Genomic DNA, 6,191 nt, shown 5'->3' with positions numbered 1-6,191 from the left:
AAACCCCTGGGCAATTAAAATAAGCCTGTGTTGTAGTATTTTCTGTCCTTTTCTTATGTGTGGTTCCTGCTAGTCAAAGGGGCTGGAGTCCCTTCTACAGTTTGGGAACTTGTTTTGAAACAGCCACCAAACAGATTTTTTCCCCTTTTGGGTGAAGTTTCCCTCCAGGGTTCAGCTTCTTCACCCCACTCCCTGACTGGAATAGAGTATTGACATCTTTGAGAGAGCAAAGAAGGTAGATGGTGCTTGATGTATACTTTATTTTTTTTTATACTTTATTTTTGATGGTGCTTGCTGTATACTTTATTTTTCCATGCTATAGTTTGAACCCTGAGGTTTGAGCTTTTTCCTGGTTAAATCTCTTGGTACTCAAAGTGTGGAAAATGAAATGTTCATTAACTTGAAAAATCTTTAGCCAATGGATAGGCAGATTGTCTCTTTGAGAACTGCAGCACCCAGATCGTCTCTAAGATTGACTTTAAAATCAAGCTAAAGATGCACTGGTGAACTGTCTCCCCTGGATACCTGTGGTGTTCTTTGGGTCATTTGATATGGTAAAACTGTGGTTGATTTTCATAAGTTATGTGAATGGAACTTCTGTAAAACTGGACGAGTGACAAATTCGTAGAGCTCTTTTGTTTGTTTGAATGATAACTCCAAAGGGTACTGCTTTTCCCTCTGAGGTGTGGTTTCTACCATCACTATTGAAATTTACAGCTTGAAAAACACTAAGTTCCCGGAAGCCTTTAAAGGGGGGAGTGTTCAGAGCACTTGGACTAATAATAACAACACAGGAGCAAAACTTCTTTGAATAAGATTCTTGTTGTTAAAAATCTGTTGAAACTAAAGAAAACATATTTCTTTAAAAATCGTCTAATAGAGCAAACAATTTTGTATATTTTTAATGTGATGACAGTCCAACCCATTTACTAAGCTGATGAATACAGAAGTGTGAGCTCTATAGTAACTAGAAGAATAACCTTCACCAAATGGCAAGTTTCTAATGTTTGTTCTCTGATTGGGTGTGTATGTTGTCTAATGTGTTTTGTTAAAACACAACTTATGTAAAGACCATTTGAGCATAAGATGTTAAAAATAGAAGATTCCATTGTGTTTTATTATAAGCTAGCATTTAAAACAACATATCCAATAATATTTTATGATAATTTTCTAAGAGTAAATGTAGCTTGTTTTGACCTATCTGCAGTTCACTTTTTGTTTTTTTTGCAAGTGTTGTCCTGCTTGGTATCTGGGACAGTCTCTAATTCCTGACGATGAACTTGATACTGATGTTGGTATACAGCAGCCAGCACTCCATAACACTGCCTATCCTAAATGTAGGGTTAATGTCAAACCTACTGTGCAAGAAATGATTTACTGATGAAGTTTCAAAGAAAACCACATCAATTTGGATGTCTGTTACCTTGAAGTGATCATTTTAAGAGTAGTAGCTTCTTCCCTAGGTATAAAAAGACTATTTTCTTCTTTTGGTGTATTTCATTCTGTGTTGAGCAATCATCTGTGAAATGAAAAAGCAAAAAAGCACCCCCCCACACACAAACCTCCAGCCAATTTAGGACCATAAACGTGAAGACAGAGGTGAGGACCAGCCTGATTCAGGGTGTGCTATCTCATGTGTTGTGTTGACTGTTGAAAATCTCTTTCAAATATCCACATTCCACATGTAGAACTAAAGTGCTTAAAACTAGAAACATGAATGCGTGTTTTGTGAATTTCATGTTTGTGTTCAAAAAGCAACATCCAGGATCTCTACAATTGACTTAAAACCATTTAAATTAAAATAAACAACAACAGAACACTTCCAAAACAAAACCAAAAACTGCTGCACACTAGGTCAAAAATGAAATCTCAATAAATTCCTACAATTTATGTCATTCAAAATACACTCATTAAACAAAATTAGAAATCAACTACAAAAAGAAAATCAAGGAAAAATCCATTACCTAGATATTAAAACCACATTTCTAAATAATTTGGGGGTTAAGAGGAATTGAAATTACATTCTTTTGGAACTGAATGACAATGAAAACACTACATATCAAAACCTGGGGTAAACATAATAACAAAATAAATACAAATATGGGAAAAAATGAGTCAACAAGGCAGAAATTAATGAAATAAAATATCCCTCCAAAAAATAAGTAAAAGGGATTATCTTCTACTTATTCTCAGCAAAGAGAAAGCTGTAAGTTTTTTAAAGACCAACAAAACTGTAAATTTTTTTTTCAAATCTGATCCAAAAGGATAAGAGAAGGAATAAATAAACATCAGGAAAGCCAAAAGAAATATAACTTCAGATCCATATGATTCATCAGAAATAATAAGCATAAAATTATGCCAATGAATCTGAAATCCCAGATAAAATACTGTTCTAGGCATATATAAATTACAAAAATGTATTCTGGAAGAAAGTAATAAATCTGAATAAACCAATATCCACAGAAGAGGTTGAAATTATAGTCAAAGACCTAGTAAAAAGGCATCCAACATGAATGATCTGACACTCAAATGTCCAAGGGACAGATACCTCTAATATATCACAAAGCATTCCAGAGTGTAAGAAATGGTAGGTGGCTCCCTCTCTCAAAGCATAGAGCATGCTGCTGCTGCTGCTGCTGCTGCTAAGTCTCTTCAGTCGTGTCCGACTCTGTGCGACCCCTTCGACGGCAGACCACCAGGCTTCGAAGTCCCTGGGATTCTCCAGGCAAGAATACTGGAGTGGGCTGCCATTTCCTTCTCCAATGCATGAAAGTGAAAAGTGAAAGTGAAGTCTTGCTCAGTCGTGTCCGACTCTTTGCAACCCCATGGATTGCAGCCCACCAGGCTCCTCTGCCCATGGGATTTTCCAGGCAAGAGTACTGGAGTGGGTGCTTCCCTTAAGTCATAACTGGGCAAGGACAGCGCAAGAAAGAAAACCATGAGTCAGTCTATTCCACTCATGAAAACAAATGCACAGCAACTCTAAATAAAATAGTATTAAATCAAATCCAGCCATAGTGAAAGAAAGGAGGATGATACTATATTAACAACACAAAAGTCATCTGATTATACCAATAAATGTATAGAAAGCATTTAATAAGAGTCAATACCTACTGAAAAAAAACTTCATAGCAATTAGGAATAAATTTTTAAAATGTACTGAAAATATCATACTTGATGAAACCTTATGGGCATTCTTTTTAAAAGTCTAGAACAAGACAAGGATTGTCCATTATCATGACTGTCATTCAACACTGTATTGGAACTCTGAACCAAAGGGGGAGGGGTGATAAATGAGTTATAAAGATTGGAAAAATTAAGCTGTTTTTTATTTCCACCCCCCGGACACCAGGGCCATCTAGCTAGAATAGTATGGAGAATTATCTGTCAAGCTATTCTAGAACGAATAAGAGTGAGTTCAACAAGGTAGCCAGATCCAAGCTCAGCATTAAAAACAGCAGTAACTGATTAGGGGGAAGAAAAAAATCCGAGCCACTAGTAAAAAAGTAAAAACAGTCAAGTCCTGTCAGTGAACCAAAAAGCGTATATAAGATATCCCAGGAAAAAATTATACTTACATCCAAGAACGGAAGAATCAGTATTACAAAGTAATAGATTCTCCCCAAATTAATTATTCATTACATTCCCAACCAAAATCCAAAGGATTTTTCTTATGGATTTGACAAATGCCACCCCACTCCTCATTCCCATCGCAGAGTCCCCCAGGTTTAGAACCAAGCCAAGTCCTCCTCACTGAAGTCTAGGCATCTGCTTGGAGACCACCTGTTCTGCTGCTCACCTTCTTTGACTTGAATCACCCCATAAACAATTGGTAAACAAAACAAGATGGTAGCATATCACCATCATATTGGTTAATAGGCAATTTTCTCTCGGAGGCTAATGTTTTGAAGCAATCAGAGGTAAATTTTCTCATAAATAAAGGGGAAGACTTAGTAATAAAAGAAGATATTAAAGGGAAAAGCTGCAACTCTACAGAAATGTCTTCCTTTAGATCCACAATGGATAGTTTAGTGACTTCAAAAACCATAACATTTACTACAATAATATTGTTCAGTCACAAAGTCCTGACTGGCTCTTTGCGATCCCATGGATTGCTGCAAGCCAGGTTTCCCTGTCCTTCACTATGCCCCAGAGATACTCAAACTAACGTCCATTGAGTTGGTAATATTCAACCACCTCATCCTCTGTTGCCCCCTTCTCCTCTTGCCCTCAATCTTTCCCAGCATGAGGGTCTTTTCCAATGAGATAGTATGTGGCAAAACTGTGAAAGCAGGTGAAGAAACTGCAACAATATTTTCCCAGATTAATGAAGACTACAACTTGGATCAGATTTTCTTTTTTTGGCAGTCCTGGGCACCTTGCAGGGATCTTAGTCCCCTGACTGGGATCAAACCTGTGCCCATGGTAGTGGAAGCAGAGTCCTAACTGGACCATCAGGGAATTCTCCAGATTTTTACTTTTGATGAAAATAATCTCCATGAGAAAGTTATCTCCAGATCGGCATCTCTGTGAAGGAGGTACAAGCCCCAGCCTTTAAAATTGCAAACAAGGCACAGAAAGTATTGCTAAGTGCATATGCCCTCTGGAAATTTAACTGAGATTGTATTTATATTAGGGTTTCCCAGGTGGCTCAGTGATAAAAGAATCTGCCTGCCAAGGCAGGAGACGTGGGCACTATCCCTGGGTTGGGAAGATTGCCTATAGGAGGAAATGACAACCCACTCCCAGTATTCTTGCCTGGGAAATCCCCTGAACAGAGGAGCCTGGCGGGCTACAATCCATGGGGTCAAAAAGAGTGGGACGGCTGAGCACATTTTTATTGGAATTCATTACTGGTTTTGTATAACTCATTATACAGTTGCATATGTTTTCAGCAAGCTGTCCCTAATTCTCTTTTACCCCATAAAGCTTTTTTATTTTTAACAGTGCACTGTTTTGCAGACCTACAGGTTTTTCAGGAAAGCATGTATCAGGTTATAGTAGAAAGACCTGTTCTCAAGAAGCTGGGGCCTCTCATAACAAGCAAGGAATTCTTGAGAATTCCTGAGCTTCCCTCACAGGTAGCCAGGAGACCAGGTACCCTTTTCCCTCTGAGCAGGGAACAACTTCCCAGGAGACTGTGGAGCAGTTCTCTAGGGTTCAGGCACCAGAGCCCGTCATGGTTCTCTTCTCCCCTCCCGCCAGACCCTCATACCAGTCAGGAGAGGCTAAGTGAAAAGATGCAGAATTTTGCTGCTTACAACCTTTCGGATCTTGAGCAATTCGCCGAACCTCTGGCAGGACTGTTTACCCACTCTTTAAATGGGAAGGCACGGTTTTTTAAAAAATTACTGTCGTCGCCGACGTGGTGGGTTTTAATTTTAAAATCTGCCTTTGATTGTTGCTTTATCATTTACATTTGTGACCTTGGACAAGACACTTTACTTCCCTAGGCGTCATCTGTAAATGGGGCTTTGAGAGCATTTAGTACCACCGTGTGTGCGGGCACTTAGCAATAGGATGCATATTAAGCCCCAGTAAATTGAAGTTCCCATTATGGAAAGCGGGGATTCTCGAGTTGTGACTGTGGAGGCAGAGGAACCCAGAGCTGGTGGGGAAAGCAGATGTGGCGGTGATTTCCTCAGGGACACTCGACACAATCTCCCAGCCCCGTCTTCCCAGCAGAGGCCTCACAGTCAGCCCGACCCGCGAGCTTGTGGCAGCTCGCCGGGGGGCTGCCTCCCCTCAGAGCGGGTCCGGCGTGTAGTCCGAATGGACTACACTTCCCAGCGTGCACCTCGGGTCGGGCCCCCTAGGGGCCGTCCAGCCGCGGGGACCTCGTCCTGGCCGCGTTAGAGGCTCGGGGCAGTAACCAGCATTCACGCAGCTCCTACTTTTCCCTTGGCGAAGCGCGTCAGTCACCGTCAACCCCACCTTGGGCTGCGGCCCTCGAAGGGACTGTGAGGAGCGCTCGGCCCTTTCCTCCTCTCCTCCTCCAGGCGTCCGGCCCACCGCGTCTCAGGGAGGGTCCGAGGCCAGGCTTATCTACCCAGAGGATTCCTTCGGCCCCGCGTAGTCCCCACTTCGGCCCGAGGCCGGCGGTCAGGCTCTGGAGGCTGAGGGACAGGGACGGACTTCGAAGCCGCGCTGCCGGAGACTACAACTCCCAGGCGGCACCGCGGCGCGGCGGC

The sequence above is a fragment of the Odocoileus virginianus genome, chromosome 20, assembly GCF_023699985.2.
Source record: "Odocoileus virginianus isolate 20LAN1187 ecotype Illinois chromosome 20, Ovbor_1.2, whole genome shotgun sequence".
Classification (NCBI taxonomy): Eukaryota; Metazoa; Chordata; class Mammalia; order Artiodactyla; family Cervidae; genus Odocoileus; species Odocoileus virginianus.
This window is presented reverse-complemented; position numbering follows the sequence as displayed.